At 40.7% G+C, this 18,879-nt stretch overlaps 1 non-coding gene across 1 annotated transcript; it reads left to right on the top strand.

Moving 5' to 3' along the window:
• Positions 1-1,207: 1,207 nt before the first annotated feature.
• On the top strand, positions 1,208-1,279 carry Trnaa-ugc (transfer RNA alanine (anticodon UGC)). The gene has a single exon. It is a non-coding gene; the product is annotated as a tRNA-Ala (tRNA).
• The last annotated feature ends 17,600 nt before the right edge of the window (positions 1,280-18,879 follow it).

The raw sequence follows: 18,879 nt of genomic DNA, 5'->3' as shown, positions 1-18,879 counted from the left end.
TTGTTTATACAAATGAGTGTATGAGTGTGTGTGTTTGTGTGCCTGTGCATGTGTATGTGAGTGCCAGTTTGCATGCTCATTTCGGGGGTGTTATGTGCCTATGTGCATTTTTGTATACGAATGAGTGTATGAGTGTGTCTGTCTGTCTGTCTGTCTGTTGTCTGTCTGTCAGGCTGTATATGTGTGTGTGGTTCATGTGCACGTTTACATTCATGTGAAGGCCACAAAAGGACTTTGGGTGACTTACTCTATCATTTTCTGATTTATTCACTTGGGAAAAGTTCTGTCACTAGACTTGTAACTAGGCTGGAAGGCAGCAGGTCTCACCCGAAATCCATCTTCACAGCAGAGGGTTAGAGTTGTATGTGTCACTGTGGCCAGCATTTGTGCCTTTGAAAGTCCTGGGGGATGGGACAGTCCTAGAGTAAAGGATTAATGTAGGAGACTTGTCAGGAAAGCATATCCTTATCATGAGCAAAATGATCCTTATGACAGGAACAGAAATCTTTCTCTTAGTTTTATGCTTTAAAACTTGCAGATAGGCAGGTAGAGACATTTAAGGAAAACTGATCTACATTTGTTACAGTCTTTGTAACCAGGATATTTTGTTTTTTTAAAATTGGGTATTATATTTACATTTCAGATTTTATCTCCTTACCCCACTTCCCCCCACCACCCAGAAGCCTCCTATCCCATCCTTCCTCCTCATGCTTCTATGAGGCTGTGCCTCCACCTACCCCCTCCCCACACCCACCTCCTTACACTCACATCCCCCCCCACTCGGTGTTCAGCCTTCATGGGACCAAAAATCTCCTCTCCCACTTATGCCTGACAAGGCCATCCTCCCCTACATATACAGCTGGAGTCATGGGTCCCTCCCTAGTGTACCCAGGCTGGTGGTTTAGACCCTGGTGTGATGTTACTAACCCTGCAGAAAGACATTGTAATTACTTTGTCATGATAGTCCAGTTATTGTAGGAGTGCCATGTTTGAAAGAAGATAAAATTTGTTTCTATTCATATAATTTTTTTTCATTGAATAAAGATTGTTTTTTCCTATAAGCAATAAGGTAAAAATCCCATAAAAGTAGTAAACAAGAATTCATAAATGATCCTGAAAGAAATGATTCAGATCCCTTGAGGCTGTAGGAAGGCAGCTTCCGGAATTGTGGCTTGATATAGGCTTTGATGAGGGTCTGGGTAGACATGGGGATGTAGCTCAGTGGTAGAGCACATGCTTTGCATGCATGGGGTCCTGGGTTTGATTCCCGGTGTCTTCACACTTTTACATTTTTCTTGTCATGGACTTTTTTTTTTTTACATAGGGTGTCACAGCCTGGAAACATTTCCATGGAGACGTCAATAAACCGGTGACTATGATAAAAGAGCTCATCTATGTCCATGACAACAGCGTTCCTCTAGAACCCTGATGACATTTCCACGGAGCCTGCCATAGTCTGGGGAGTACAGCATGCTCAAACCTCCAGGAATAGGTTTTGGTCACAGCTTGACCAAAGCTCTGCTTTCATGCTGGTGGCAGTTGCCTAGAGGATGTGCTTTCTCAGAGTGGTGATAGATAACAAGGGTGAATGAGTTCTGCTTTAAGAAAAAGAAAGGGAGGGGTGGATGGAGCATTCCTAGGTACTGAGCAGAGAGAGAAGGAGCATTATGGTTGTCATAGTACCTGGGGTCTTTTGGAGACCTTCAATGGAGACCTAGTTGATGCACCAAGAGAAGCATTCTCTCTTACCACGATTGTGGGTTCCCAGAGATGAACACTTCAGTCTCCCTGAGGGTGGGAAGACAGATGCAGGGATCCCAGACCAGAGTTGGCTCACTTCTACCTTGGGATTTGTGGCTAGTGAGTCCCCTCCAGAAAGAGAGAGACATAGGGCAGTCTGCCTCTCAGAGGGTGCTGTTCTGTACCATGATGCACAGGTGCCATTTCCGGGAGGGGAAGTGAGGAGGGGGAGATAGGAGAGAACAGAGTGTGTACACTGTGCTCCCAGTATTCCCCTAGTGAAACCGGTATGAGAGGTGGGACATTAGGTGGAAAATTCTAAACAATAGTCTATGATGGTCCTGTATAAATGTCTCAGATGATTATTTACATATGCAGTTGGCTAGAATACTTTCTTTTCCTTTCTTTACTAATTTTTGGTGGTGTTGGGTTTTGTTCTTTGTTTTTTGTTTTTTTTAAACTTCCAGGTTTGCTTTGTTTTGAGACAGTATCATGGTGTCCTAGCCTGGCTTAGAACTCTAAATGATCCTCCTACCTCAGCTTCGTGGTGATGGGGTTATAATTATGGAAAACCTATGTGCTTTGGATTAACCAAATTTTAAGAAATTTTAAGTTGTCAGTTATTGTGGTACCCACTCTACCAAGTAACTCTGGTTCTCCTCAGAAGCCCCAGCCATGCTGCTGTCTCCATACCTGACTTGTTAGTGTTGCTAACAAATCCCTTATAAAATGAGCAATCTTACTCAATGCCCCAGTTCACACAACAGCCCATGTGCAACTTTTCACATTTTTCAATTTCTGTTTACTGCTTGACTTTTGGAAGCTTTTTGGCAAGTTCCAGAAAAGTTGCTACTGGATATGAACTGTTCAAACTAGTCATAGACTGAAAGCTTCTCATTTTGTAACCAATGGAAACTTTTATATTTTATAGATTTCACCTTCTCCAGTTCTCCAATTTTGGTTTTTCCTTGCTGTTTTGTCTGTGAAATATTCATGTAGCACCACGTGATAGAGACTGTTTTTTTTCTGTGTTGTGATATATACTTTATTTGATAACTGTGTACTTCCAAATTTATATTTTAATATTTATTATATTTTATGGGAGTGTTGTATCTTCATGTACACCACCATGCCAGAGGCAACAGATTCCCCTATAGATGGTTGTGAGTCACCATGTGGTTGCTGGCATTTTAATTCAGGACCCGTGGAAGAGCAGGCAGTAATCTTAAACACTGTGCCAACTCTCCATGACCAGTATTTATATTTCTGGGTTCGCATATGTGCTTAACTCAGCATTGTTCTCAGACAGACAATCCTTTCTCCATCAAATTGAAATTGCATTCTTATCAAATATCAGTTGTCCAGGATGTCAGGCATAGAACACATGCCCAAAATCCCAGCACCTTGTGGGGTTGTAGCAAAATTATATTCAGGTCTTCTCAACCCAGTCTACACACAAGCTTGATTTGAGCATGGGATTCACTAAGAAATGTTCACTCAAAATAGGCAGTTGTCTATAAAAGTGTGAGTGTAACTATGACTGTTGATTTCAGTCTTTCTGGACTTATCCACCTTGTTCCAATAGCATTCAGGCTTAGTAATCTTACTCCCATATGGAGGTCTCTTTTCAGGCACTGTTCTTCTCTGTCTTTGTTCTGTTTCTTAGCTTCATTCTTCTATACATATATCTGTGAGGTTTGGAATTAGTAAACCCAATTAAAATAAATAGTATTATTCATATTATTGTTGCATTGAACATGTAGAACATTTTTTAAGCAATAGAGATCTTACCAATAATGAATTGTCAGACTGATGAGCATATATTGTGGGGAAGAAATCTCACAGGCGGGGGGGGGGGGGGAGTCTGGTGGCGGCAGGGTCCCAGGGTGGTCAGGCATCAGGGTCCGGGACGGTCTTCCCACATCGCCAGCAGAGGATCCCAAATTCACACAGCTGTCGGTGGGCGGGCCAGCGGCTGCATCGCAAGGTTCTAGGGTTCTAAAAGCTGGGAATCAGGCAGAGAGACCATGTGACAAGTGGAGTCCGGTTTTTCAAAGCTTTATTGTTCATGACATGGTTAATGGATGTAAGTGGTACACGTTTCCTTCCCTCCCCCCAAAGGCCAGGGGAGTCTCATTTTATAGGGAAGGAAAAAGGGGAGGGAATAACTTAATTAGCTACGCCCCTGGCCTTTTGATAATTCATTAATATTTAAATCTCTGGAGGTAGATACTTGTTAATCACGCCCTCTACCTGTGTCCTACTTGACTGAAGGTAACAGGTTAAATAGAGTTACCTAGTCCAAGGCCCAACATCCCACCCTCTTTTCTTTCATAAAAAGAGGGGTGGCACATCACACCACAACATCATATTTTACCACACCACACTATAGCACATCACCACATACCATAGCACACAAGAATGCACCACAACACACAACACACCAGAGAATACCACCGCAAAACACTACAGCACACCACATCACACTATAGTGCACCTCAGCACACCACAGTATACCACTCTACACTACAACATATACATTCTTGCTCCAACCAACACACAGATTGATATAAAGAGGAAATAATATTTGTACATTGTTTATGCATTTTCTTCACTCTTTATGTTGTACTGTCTTCCAAGTGTTTCTCTTTTCCCTCTATAGACTTGTCTCTCTTTTAAGAACTTTCTTTTGTCCTGATTAAAAGTATGTGTCATGTTAACAAACCAGTTTTACTTTGTATTTTGTGTGTTAATTCCCTTAAAGTCCTAAAGAATAATTTATGTACACATAGAAATTCAAGTTGGACAGCTGGTTTATAGCTACATTTGCTGTGGCACATTCTCTGGACTATGTGACTTCTTCAAATAAAGTCTGTGTGTGTGTGTGTGTGTGTGTGTGTGTGTGTGTGTGTGTGTGTGTGTGTGTGATTTCTAACAGAAACAGGGTACAACTTTTAATGGTTTCAACATGATTTCCTTTAATTCTTTTTTCTGGTGTCTAGGTTGACTCCAAAAACTTTGGCATATCTGTTTTTCTATTGTGTGTCTTTTCACACCTAAATGTACCTTTTGCTTTAATGTCACACATTTTATTGTCCTCTCTCTTTCTATCCCCCTCAAATCTTGTCTACCTCTGGTACTGGTCCACTTTCTTCATTCATGACCTGCAAAAACACATACACCGATACACACGCACACACACATACACACAGTCATCCACACACACACTAAAGCCACACTCACAAGGCACATATAGTTCTTGATTTAATAAATGAGAAACAAGCATGGAGCATTTTACTTTACTGAGTGTGTTTTATCATTGAGCATTTTTAAAGTTTAAGCCCTGAGCTACATTTATTTTTGTATAAGATCACTATTCTTTCGATTCACTTTTTGTCTCATATGAAGTTAATGTTGCTGTGAGAAAAATACAATGGCCAAAAGCAAGTTAGGAATAAAAGGTTTGTTTGGCTTACACTTCCTATCATCACTGTTCACCAACAAAGGAAGTGAGGGCAGATTATCAAATACAGCAGGAACCTGGAGACAGGAGCTGATGCAGAAGCCATAGAGGGATGCAGCTTACTGACTTACTCACATGACTTGTTCAGCCTGCTTTTATATGGAACCCAGGACCACCTTCCATCAATCACTTACTAAGAAAATGCTCTACAGGCCTGCCTACAGCATATTCTTATGGAAGAATATTCTCAGTTGTGACTCTGTCCTCTCTGATGACCCTGCTTTGTGCAAAGATGACACAAAACCAACCATCATGCATGTGTATGTGCTATTTCTGAATTTAGTGTGTATTCTTCTGTGGTTTGGTTTTCTTTTACATAGACTTCTAGCTGGCCTGGAATTCACTATGTAGTGCAGGATGACCTTGACCATCTTGTGATCTTCCAGTCTCTGCCTCTTGATTGTGGAAGTCATTATAGTCACACACTATGCAACTTTTCTTGGAGTTTGATTTTCTAACACACTCACTTTCAGTTTCACATTTAAATAGACACTTTTGTTACAGAGGGGACAATTTGGAGGTCTTTTATTCTTAAGAATAAGCTATCATTTTGCAAAGAAGAGCTCAACAATTAGACATGATGTAAGTTTTGGTAGCTGTCAGGAGACAAGAGGGGGATAGGAGAAATAGAGAAAGCCATCCCTTTGGAGTCAGGGTACAAGAGACCAGGAAGATTCATCAGTTGAGTCAGTAGTTAATTGTGCTAGACGTAAATGATGGGCATGCCTAAGCCCTTCATATAAGAAAGAATTCCAGAGTGCCAGAACAGGCAGGCTCAGGATTCTCACTGGTGTCTGAAAAAAAAGAAAAGGGAAGAAAAAACAGACACTTTTGACTTAGAATTTTAAAGAAGATTAAGGAGCAGAGAAGATGGCTTTTATAACTTGCAGATGACTCAACAAGTAAAAGTGCTTGTTTCAAAGGCATGCTTCAAGATCTGAGTTCAGATCACACAAATCATGGAAAAAGCCAGATGTGGCCTCACAATCTATAATCTCAGGATTCCAACAACAAGATGGGTGACAGAGGCATAAGAACTCACTAAAAGCTTTCTTGCCACAAAGCCTGGAGTATATGCTATGTGTAGTATACTACAGCAGCAGAAAAAGAGAATCCCTGACTCTAAAGATTGAGGATAAAACTAAATCTAAACCTAAATTGTCCTGTGATCTCCACACTTGTACCATGCCATTTGCATGCCTATACACACACACACACACACACACACACACACAGAGAGAGAGAGAGAGAGAGAGAGAGAGAGAGAGAGAGAGAGAGAGAGAGATCATTGAGTTTTAGAGACTATGATTTGTGCTTCCCACAATTATAGTTAACTCTGTCATTCTGGATTTCTGATGGGGTTGAGAACATATAGCTATTGACCTTAAGAGAAAAGATTTGAGTGGATGGCCGTCAGCTGACATTCATCCTAAAGCCAGGTTCAGAACTAAATGTTCTAGTTAGAATAGATGACAGAGGAGCTGGTTAGTCAACAAAAGGATGGACTGGGTATTAGGACTATCCTGTACCTCACTGGTACAAATTGGCATAATTATGCTCTAATTGTATTTTGAGAGAAAAGTTTCATTTTAACAGGAAGAGTGATGTGTAGGAGGAGCTAGGGTAGGAGGAGTACAGAGACGAAGAAAAGGAGTAAGAAGAGGAGAAGAAGAAGGAGAGAAGAAGCTAGGTGATGAAAGAGAAAAAGAGGGGGAAGACAGGGAGGCAGATATTCATGTATCTCCACCAGTCAAAGATAGTTGTTATATCTAGGTCGGTCAGTGGGTTACACCTCTGATTGAACAATTCCACACTTATAAAGCCTATGATTAACAGTTTTTTTTCAAAAAAGTATAAATGCAAAAAGGGAAAGGGGGCATGGCATATGGGTTTCCTAAGGGGGGTGGGGGTAATGGGGATAGGGGATGCCATCTGAAGTGTAAATAAAATATCTAATAAAAAAATTTAAAAAAGATGTGATGTTGTGGTGTGATGTGATGTTGTTCTCTAAAGATACAGGTTATATGAATTGGAGATTTGGCTATTACATTGGTTGTTCATGATTGGTTCTAATGCTTGATTCAACTAAAAAATGTGTATCCAAAATTTAAAGGTCTTTGTTCCCAATGGAATTTTGATTGTTCAATAAAGATGCCAGGGGCCAATAACTGTGCAAAGAGAGATGGGTCAGGACCACAGAGTTGCAAATGCTAGGAATCAGGAGGGAGGAGAAAGGAATCACCAGGACATGGGGGAGAAAGACAGATGGACATAGGATGTTCATTAGATAAGGCCAAAGAGCCATCTGAAATTTCTGGTAAGTGGCCACTGGCCACTTCCTTGATAGGACACGGGTTAGCAAGAGTAGATTTAGGAGTGCCTTTAGAATTTGCCTTAGAGGTAGCCAAGGAATTTATAGTTTAAAGGTGTGTGTGTGTGTGTGTTTGTGTGTGTGTGTGTGTGTTCCATATGAAGACCCAAAGATTTCCTGAGCCAGTGATTGGAAGTGCTTCCCATGTGGAGAACAAAGGGGTGTATTAGGAACTCAACAGTACATGGGAAGATTGTGACTGAACGATATTAAGAATGACACCAGAGAGAGCTGGATATGCAGCACACACCACATGGGAGTACCACTAATCTAGTACCCACCCTTGAGTTCTTGAACACTTGCTGTAAAAGAATTACTCCAGAGAGTCTTTGTCCCTCCTTCTTTTTGAGTTGGCACACTGTTTTTGCACATGGAATCACAATTAACCTCAAAAGACTGCTGATGATCATGAGACAGAATATGGATAACCTGTTAAGTAGGTAAGGATGGTGGAAGAGAAAAAAAAAACCTGCCCAGAGCAAACACACATTCTATACATCCATTCAGGTCAGGAATCTCCACAGCACACTGCATTCTTCACAATAAGCTCATGCCTCTGGGATACAGAGATCAAACCTTTCTCTGTCACACTGGAAGGTAAGACACAGGAAATAAACATGGAGTAGAGGAAACCAGGAGGAGAAAGCAGCTAAGTCCCAGAGGATCAAATGATGGTGGCTTGTCTGGCCAAACTTCTTCAGTAGAATGAATACACACACGATCACTTTTTTTTCCTAGTTGATAACCCTGAACACACCCAGCAATGCCAGGGAATATATACACAAAGTGGAAGCATGACCTTGTCCATTTACCATTACATTTCCAGGTGCCCTGCCTTTCCATGTACTATACAAAGGCACAGAGTGAAATGTTCAGACTCAGGAAATACTCCAGAGGCATCAGATAAACACAACAAATTCCAATGGCCAATACTGGGTCAAACTGAGCTTCAAAATGTAGAATGGCAATATGAGTGGGTAACAGTGTGAGAAAGATGGGTATTCCGAGCCATACTGATATATACTCAGTGAAAAAAAAATGTCCCTTGTCTCAAAAGCACTAAAGTTCCAGTCAGTCAATCACTCTCTGCAGACCCAGCTTTTTACTTGGAATCCCTGTTTCCACACACACTTCTACAGAAATTACTTGTGCTGCTGAATATATTTTGTCATACAACCTCTGCTCCAAGATACATGTGTTTTTTTTCAAAATCATCAATTTCCTATAATACAAATAAGGAAACCTTAAAATTGAGATATAAAAATTACAACATTTATTTGCTAGACAAATTGTGACCCAGCAGTAAAAAGCAAACCTTTTTTTTTTTCTTTTCCAGTAAAACAAATGGGATGGTTCAATGATAAATTAACTTGGAATATAGCCCAACTAAATTTACCTATCACTCAGTCAGAAAGTTCTCTTTTGAGTTCTGGTTATATCTTCACTAACAAAAATACTTAACCCCTAAAGCAGCAGTCATTTCTAGCAACTCTTGGAAGTACAGCAAAGCAAGGGAAACACTGGTTTAAAAAATGAAGTAAAAGACATTCTAGATTATAGAATAATATATCCCACAAAGAATATAAATAAAATTTTGTGATTTTATATGTACACACTCCAAGTATTATGTCAGTATACAAAGTATTTTATTGCTGTATTAGCAATGGGATTTTTTGGGATATATTCCCAAGGGCCACATATAAATAGAGTCAAGGAACAGATTAAATTGAAATCCTAGAATAAATGCTTGGTTTTATAAACTTCCTACAACGAACCTCATATTTATGTATAAAAAGTTATAGAATCTTATATGTTAATATCATGAAGTATTTTTCTACACACACTAAATGTATTCCTTGAGAGGGAAAATTAAAAATCTAAAGTATATTAGGTTAAGATTACAAGACCATCATAGATCTTTTGATCATGCATCCATTTAGAGAATTAAATGTGTATACAAAATGTATTTTTCATTATACATCATAAAGAAATGAGTTGGTGACAACTATTCTTTGCATCATATTGTCAACTTACATTAACCATGAGTATGTTCTTGGTATGCGTGTAAAAGAAACACCTTCATTCAGTTCTCATTCAATCATCCACAGATATACTTAGAAGAAGGTGCAGAAGTGTGAAAAAATGTTACATGTATCTTTTCTTTCAAACATTCCACACATGGAATAGTAGCCTGAGATTGAAGAGTACTTAACTGGGCTTTAGTTATCTATACAGACCACTTGAATTAAGTCCCCAAATTAGCACATCAAATAACAAAACCAGGCATAAAGCAGGTTGAAATCAGTAAACATTTCACATATGTGTTTTAAAATCATTTAATTTCTATAGAAAAATTGTAATCACAATATAATGGGACAGCAATTGCTGAAGGGATGATATACTGATTTCAGTAAAGGTGGCATGCAACAGCAGGTTTGTGTCCAACCATCTATGTCTGAGCAGTAAGGTTGGGACCACTCCACTGATGATGAAAGCTCTGAAGATGATGACTGGTATTTCAGCCTTTTTCTGCATCTCTGGAGATCTCATACCTGAGGGAAGGAATGTTATATTGATAAGTAGGAGAATGATCAAGGCCTCTTTGTCCACATTGTGTAAGTGTTACATATATTGAGCAAAGTGGGAAAGCTACTAGGTCAGAAGGTAAAACCAGAGTTTGCACAGAGGATAAAGATGTCAATCCAGAGAACCCAGCTAATGAGAAAGGATTGTGTGAAGTTTCCTTGGCCAGAGGTGGAGTTTGAAGATTCCATTAGTCAGAAAGGGTACGTGTGAGACAATGTGGGCATTATTGATGGCCTCATAAACAGACACTGAATGCCCTCAAGACTAGCCAGGGATGTATGACCAGGGATCAGTGGGTCAGAGGTGAGTAGTCTGAATGTTGTCCAGAGGTATGGGAAAGAAATGAAACCCCAAAAGCCATGGAGAAAATACAAGATCCCTAGGATCAGAGGTGAAATACTTGAGGGATTCTTGGGAAGAGAGTGGAAATCTATGATCTTTTTATAGAGGTAAACTAGCATGTTTGGTTGGGTAGAGTTTGAAATTCCAATACTCTTCCTCAGAGACATCTGTTCATTATAGTGAATGTGGTGCTAGGTCATGCAGCAGTCTGAGCATTTATCAAAAACCTGGGTGACAGTCCCACACTGGTTCTCCTTCTTAAGCATATGTTCAGCTGCTAGGTCTAGGTATGAAATGTGGGGAACACATCATTTTGGTTTCTGCCTTGAGGCAGTGAGCTTCTGTTCTGGGCTGCACTTGCTAAGCTTGGGCTCTGCAACTTACAGTCTGGGAGGTCTGGAGGTCCCTTTGGGTGGATGGAAATACTATAGGTCTTAAAGATAGGGTGGGGAATGTCTGAGGACCCTGCACCAGAGGAGGACAATGTGGTGTCCTCCTTGGTTAGAAAGGCATATTTGAAGATGGCCTGGGAAAAATGAAATCTGAGACCCACTGGAAAATCAGAGGCAGGAGTTTGGAAGGATCTGAGGCCCAATTATGTACTTAGTGAGTACACTCCTACAGGAGAATACTTTGAAGTTCTGAGAATCCTTTGGGTACTGGTGGACTGTAATTCTGTATTAGAACAGGCAGCATGGGATGCTTTCGTGAGAAGAGGAATATTTCAGGTATAATTAGGGAGAGGAAATCGTCTAGAAGCCAAGTCAGTAAAAGAGGGCACTCAGAGTACTTTGGGTAATGGGAGACATATCCAATCTTCCTGTGTGCAGAGGAGGAATTGTTTCTGCCCCTCTGGGGACATGTGATAGATCCAAGATGCTCAAAATTAGAAAGATGAGATTGGAGCCCTCCAAGATTATTTGGAAGAGGCTCAGCCTCTCTTATTCTTTATGTCTGGAGTACTACTGAGCAGAAGTTGAAGGTTGATTGATACCTTGAGAATTATAGAACGCTCCTTTATTAGCTCCAAACCTGAAATCACAATCTAGAATACATATCATGTGAATGTCCTTGCTAGGCATGACAGATGTCTTAGAAGTCTTTTAAGAGGCTGCAATGCAGTAGCATCAGGTTCAGTGTCTTCCTCAAATATATGTCCATCTATGCATTCCTCTGCATGGAGGACAGACTATCTGTGTCTGTGAGACCAAAACAAAGAAAGTAGTCTGATTTTCCCTTGCCTTGATTCCCTTCCCTTTGGGACCTCAGTTCACAGTGCTCTGAGATCTCTTAGGTCAGAAAAATGCTTTCCAGACCACTGAAATTAGAAGTTGTTTGTAAAAGATGCACTGGGAAGATGGTGATTCTGGTGGGTTTCCTCAATCACACAGGCCAGGTCTGGAGCACTCCCTCTTATGAATGTATAAATATTCCTGTGTAGAATGGTGGAGGAGCTTGGGCAGCTTTGCATGGAAGTAGCACTGTTGTGCCCTTCCTCTACAAGGTAATGTGCCAGACTTCATGGGAATAAGAGTGTCACAGCACCCTGGTCATAAGTGGGATTTCTGAGAAACTCTGTGAAAAGTGAAATTCTATACTCATTTGTCACAGTGGTATAATCTCTGGCTATTTTCAATAAAATAATAATGGCCATTTCTCATTGGAGAACATGTAAGTACCTTGTGGAGCAGAGTAAATTTCAGGATTGCTAGATTACTTTCCAAATATCTTTCAGTATTTAGAGTGTCCCTATATTTTCTGTGCTGTATCAAAGTCCAGGCTGCAGTTGTTTCATTATTCCAACAGGATGAATGGTTATCTTTAGGCTATGAATCTTTTGGTCAGAGGAAATAAGTCCAAGGCCTCTTTCTTCAGTGGAGGAATGTCTCAGAATATATGTAGTAGGAATAAGTTCAGAAGATATCCTAGACAGTTGGGATATAGCAGGCACACCATGTCAGTAGAACAAGATCAATTGACACCTTTCAAGAGAGGGTCGGCAGGAGTCCACATTGGGATAAAGGATTTCCAGAAATGTGGGCATTAGGAGAAAGTGTTGTTGCCCCCTAGACAGAAGGATAAGAGGAAATCTTTATGAGTAGACATGGAGTGTCTGAGGCTCCTCATTATAGGCAGAGATAAAGGCATCAAAGACCCACTATGAAAGGATGACATTTACAGACCTCTTGGACAGAGTATATGCATTTGAGGACTACTGGGACAAAAGTAGTTATTCTGATGTCCCTTCCAGATGAGAGGTGTTAGATGTGAGATACAGTTAAGTGGAATTTGTGTGCCCTCTGTCATCAGAAATGAATTTGAAATCCTTCTTGATCACAGAGTGTAATTATTGAGGACCTTTTTGCCTCGAAGTGGAGTTTGAGGCTTTGTGCAGGGAGAGATTATCTCATGCCCTGTCCATCTTGTAAGATAGATATTGGACCCTCTTATATACAGAGGGTGCATTTGATTTATAATGAACAGAAGTTGGTTATCTAAATCAATGATGTTCAGAAGTAGAAGATTAAAGCACACTTAGAGTCTGCTTAAAGTCCCAAAGCCCTTTAAGGATAAAAAAAATGTCCTAGCCTACCTTGAGCAGGGGAAGTAGCACTGCTTCACAGTTTAGATTTGCATCCTCAGTTACACAGTGATAGGAAGCAATCTAAGCATTATTCATGAGTCATGATTGTTAGTCTCTAAGACCTCCTGAAATTTGTCATCAGCTACATGGGTAAGTGCATGAAGGATGGTATGAAAAACAGAAGACTGCAGTGTCAGGCTCTGTTAACACAGGGCAGAATTAAATGTTGCCCCTGTGGTCACACAGGTATTTTCTTAGAGTCCATGGTTAGAGGGAAACGATCTAAAGTTCGTCATCAGCGGGTTATGTGTGAGGCCCATATATAGGTGGGGCATAATTTGAGGACCCTTTGATCTCGGTCCCTTTGGGCAAAATGAAAATTCTGAGATCCCAGTAGTTTACTCCAGTCATTTTTATTATTGACCTTGGACAGAAGGGGAAGGTTTAGGGTAGTATTTGTAAGAGCAGAAAGGCCTGAAGGCCACCTATTCCAAGTTAAGTGCTGATGACCCTTCATCCAAAAGAGATGGTATGAGATGCCAGGAAAATAGATGCAGTTTCAGTAGCCTGTATTCATAACTGGAACATCTGGAGTCATCCAGAATTGCTTTGCTTAGAAATAAAGTGCCTGGCCATGTTTAACCAAATAGCAAGCTCTAATCCTCTCACTGTGCAGAAGGGAGAAATCTAGCTTACCTTGGGTAGTGGGAGAACATTATGGTACTGCATCATTTGCATCCAAAGTGTCTTCCAAGCTTTCATTATCTGTATATTGTACATCCTGTTGGGAAGAGTACAAGAAACAATCAGCAAGCTCTTTCTTCAGGATGAGAAGTGGTCTGAAATCTGATGCTCACTGGAAGTTGTGTATATCCCTAATTGGTTTGTGTATATCCCTAAATGAGAGACAGGAAGATTGCATTTCTGACAACTATCTATAGACTGCATATTTGTTAGTTTTTGCTTTTCATTTCCTGCCCTCTTTCCTACACCCAGAAACTTGTGGGGTCCCACTCTGAGGTTGCAATTGTGTTTGCCTGGCAATTTGGTCAGAGAGATTGGCACTAACATAAGACAAGTTAAAAGTCAAGTGTAAAGTGCCCTTGGAATGAAGCTATGAACTAGGGTATCCCATAGCTAGAGGCTACATCTGAAGTTCCTATTACTACAGATGGAATGCATGAGACCCACTGGGCCACCGGAGAGAAACCTGTGGTCTCTGTCATCATTGTTTCATGAGACATACACCCTTGGCCAGGAACTGGATGTCTATAGTCCTTGTGTTTGAAAGAGTAAATCATAGCCTCCTTTTACACTACACTGAACTGCATGTGAGTGGATTTGATTCTGGCTTCTACAGAAGGGATGGCATAAGGCTTACTTGACCTTGGGCCTCTTTAGCCAGAAGACATATGACTTAGGCCTGCTTTCAAAGAAACAGAAAGTTTGAGGGTGTTTCCTCTAAGTGAGTACTTTAGACCACCTTGAACAAATGAGGAAGGTCTTCAGTAGATTTAGTCTTAGGAGGGAGGTCTGACATTCTCTTCAGCAAAGTAAAAGGACTGAGGTATCTTGGGAAGAGAGAAAGTGCTCAGCCCTATATGAGAAAGAGAAAACTTTGAGACCTGGTTGTGCAAAGGTATGGATGGGTTAGAAAGCCCTAGGAGAAGGGGTAAGTACCATCCAGCATCCTGTTAGACATGAATGCCCCTATTACCTTATTCAGTAAAGGAAGGTCCCAGCACTGCTCTTCAGCTTCTAACTGTTCTTTAGTTGGTAGAGTTTTCATATCTTGTGTTTGCTCTGGGAGAGTTCAGGCAACAAGACAAGCCTTTTTCAAACAGCCTGGATGCCTGTCCCTGGCTAGGTTGCCTCCTTCATTTACTCTTCACATGTCCATGTATGGACAGCAGCAATGAGATTGGGCTATGGAGCATAACATAGGATCCAGTCAATAATTTTCCCCATAGACCTGGGACCTCAAACCAGAGTGAAAAAATATATTTCGTTAGCCACCATGGTAAAAGGTGAAAAGCTTGAATCTCTCTTATTATAGTGTATATATTGGAGGTAGTTCAAAGACACATGAGAATGCTTGAAGATACAAGGCACAGTACACTATTATTCAAAAGAGCATATCTAATGTCACTTTTGATCAAAAGGAATGTGGGAGCTTCCTTTGGTCAAAGACAGTGGCTCACATCCCCCCTTGCAGAAGTGGACAAGATCCAAGGCCACATTGTTGGTGAAGGGAAGCACAGAGGCCACTTTCTCTCAGGCAAAAACAACAACAACAACAACAACAACAACAACAACAACAACAACAACAAATAAGGAGTGTGTGAATTAACTGTGCAACAGAGGATTTCTGAGAACCTCTTCTCAGAATGAAAAGTTCTAAGACCACCTTCAGCAAATGAGCAATCCTGAATGTCTTGTTTCATAAGGTAGAGGTCCCCAGTCATATTTTGTAGAACAGAAATATCCAGTACACCCATGGTCAGCAGGGGAAGGTTCTAGACTACACTGGGCACTGTGGGAATTTTCTGACTGCCTCACCCCAGATGCATAACCTATGTGAAATCTTTGATAGTCTGGGCAATGATAACCACAATCTTCCAACAAGCATTGACATTTCTCAAAGGCTGTGTTCAAACTGCACATGTCTGCAAATACATGATAGGCATCAAGCATTTTTAATTTAAAATATTTTGTTGGATATTTTATATACTATACAGATTTCATCCCCTCTCCCCATTTCCCCTCCCTAACACCCCCTAGCCCTTTCCCCCTCCTTCTTCTTGTTTTTATACCATTTTAATTACATGTGACTCTTAAGGTCAGTTCTGCATTTTTCATTACCAAATTTGAGGCACAGGGTGTGAAAGCTGATTTCATCTTTCTATCTCCTATCCTGTGATCTAAAAGCAGAGAAATGTGAGGTACCATTGGTTACAAATGTGTTGTAAGGACATCTTGGACAGAGCAGTTAGCTTTAAAGAAAACTTAGTTAATAGGGGTGTTTGTGAGGCATTATCTGGTGGTTCTTTTGTTGCACAAGTGGACATGATGTCCCTTGGTGTAGATGATGAAGGTTTGAAACACCCATTTTACACAGGGGCTAGTTTTGAGAGCCCCTTTCAATAGATTTTGATTTCCCAGGGCCCCCTTTGCAGATATTGAAGGTCTAAAATCCATTTGGCTGGTGGAGGTCAACAATAGGCCCACAATCCTACTGGGAAGACAGATAGGGAATGTTAGATGCTCTTTTATGTAGAATGATTGGTATAAAGCTCCCTTGATCTGACAGCCCTTTAAGGAGAAAAGACTCAAAGCAACTTGGTAGGAATAGGAATATGTAAAGACCACGTAAGGCATAATAGGTGTTTAAGGGCCAACTTGGAAAATGGGGACTAAGGCAATGTTAGTCCTAGGAGAGTTCTGCCATTTTGTTCAATGTAGTGAGAAGGAGTAAGTTAATATTAACCCTGAGGCCCTATTGAAAAAAGAGGACAGAATTTCCTTCAGGCAGAGTGAAGGTGCCATATACACTTCTGTCAAATGTAAAGGCCCCCAGGTACATTATACAGTGGAGAAATTTTCTGGCAGTGATTATAAGTTTCCAATTCAGAGTTTTGTATCTGTATAGCTTGTGTTCATTCTGGGAGAGAGCAGGCAGAAACTCATTTCTTTTTCCCAAGGGTTTGGATGACTGTTGCTGGCTAGGTTACTTCTAGTTTATTCAGCTGTCCAGATCTAGGCAGAAATGTTGGGAGTCAATATGTTTCTGTGAACTTGCCTTGTGTCAGATGGCACAGGTACTAGGCTCTGATTCTAAACTTGGACTATTGGACCTCAAATCAGAGTGGACTAGGGTCCCTTGTTCTTACAAAAAGGTTGGAAATCTCTGTCTCTAAGTTCTCCAGAAGCTGTTCAACAGCAGTACAGGCGGGAGCAACAAAGTTGGACCTGCTCCATTTCAAGTGGCAATCTTAAAGTTAGAAGTTAGATTGGGGCTCAGATTTTTAATGCCAGGTTCAAAGATATCATTTTATGTCCCAGGATATCCATTCACAGTAGTCTGTCATCCCTTCAGTCATTTGGGGATGACTTGTCATCCAGATCAGAAGGGAAACATTAAGACCTCCTAGAGAAATCAAACTGAGAATTCTATGACTAAAATTGGATTCTCTGAGGAAACCATTGTCAGGGGATGCTTGCTCAAAATATTATGGGAATTTTATACATTGATCATTGCTGCTATCTCAAGGATATCAGGACCTCCTTTCTTCCCTGGGGTACTCATTCCTTCTACCTTTGATTAAGGGGGCATGCTATTTTCCCATTGAAGCAAAGGGAGCCTCAGATCATTCCAGATTGTCTAAAAGAGGCTTAAACATTCATTTAAGTTGAGGAATCCCATACAACTTCCTGAACAACTCTGTGAGTTTTCATGTCGGTGGCTTCTCTGTAAGCTCTGTAATCAGAAGAATTTGTATTAAATCCCTTTCAAATTGAAGGGTGTCTACATCTCCCTTATTCCAAGAAGATAGAACGTGTACTTCTTCATTGACAAAATATACATGTCAAACATTCTTCATTGCATCATTACTGAACCTACAGTTTTTCTTGAGCTGAAGGAGAAATTTGGGAAACAATAGTTCACAGCTTCCTGATATTATAGACTGAGCCTCAGATGTTTTCCTATTGTTACCCAGATTTCCCTTTCAGCTCAGTTTTGTAGGTTCATTAATGATGCAATGAAGAATCTTTGACATACACTGTCAAGGATAGCCTTGTGATGGGAGAGATGATCCGACTATAAAAAATTCCATAATATTTTGAGCAAAAATTAAATTGCTTACCTTAGCTCATGAGGTCTTAGCATTGTCTCCCCTTCAAACTGTTCTTCAGTCTAGAATATCCATACCTTTAGCTGAAGCAGCAGGAGACCAAATAGAGTTACCACGATTCATGATCACCATGGGTATGTGATCACACCTCAGCATGATTGCCTCCTAAGAATTATATCCAACCAACCAGAACTATGCTAGACAGTTGATTTCACAGCAGGTCATGTGACTTTACTCAAGGAAGTAGCATAAGGTTCCAGGATTTGCTTTCTCCTCTTGATTTCTGTAAACTTTGACCAAAGGGAGCAACGCTCCTTGGTCAGAGGTAAAATATTCCACAGGCCCCTGAGCAGTAGGAATTGTTAAGAGAGCCTTTTGGGTCAAAGGGTTAACTTTTTAGATGTCAATCATCAGAGGAAGAAAAATACCAACATTTTGAGAAGGAGAAAGGCCCTCAACACTGTTGGACAGTAAAGGAGTATCCCTGTTTACCTTCTGTAGAGGAGGCTGGTCCAGGAAATCCAAGCCTCCACATCTTCATCAAACTCTAGAAAATTCTTATCTCTGAGGACTCCATTGTGGACTTGACAGCAAGCTGAGGATTCTTCTGACAAGTTGGGCCAAAGTTCCTGGGGGTGTTCCCTATTTAAACTTAAAATAAGCCACCCAGGTGTGGGTGTCGAGGACAGTTACCTTTCTGGTGAGCAGATTAAGGATAGATGGCCTTGTATCCAGGCTGAGGTTTTGATTCAGTGGCCATGGGACTTGAATCTTGGGTTCTCTGAGGCTTTTTGGTGGTCAAAGGTGTATTTCCTACCCAATAATATCTAAGGGAGAATTTCTTTCTTCTCTTAGTTGAGTGGTAAACCTGTCAGCCCTG

This window comes from Arvicanthis niloticus (genome assembly GCF_011762505.2).
Source record: "Arvicanthis niloticus isolate mArvNil1 chromosome Y unlocalized genomic scaffold, mArvNil1.pat.X SUPER_Y_unloc_12, whole genome shotgun sequence".
Taxonomy (NCBI): domain Eukaryota; kingdom Metazoa; phylum Chordata; class Mammalia; order Rodentia; family Muridae; genus Arvicanthis; species Arvicanthis niloticus.
This window is presented reverse-complemented; position numbering and strand designations above follow the sequence as displayed.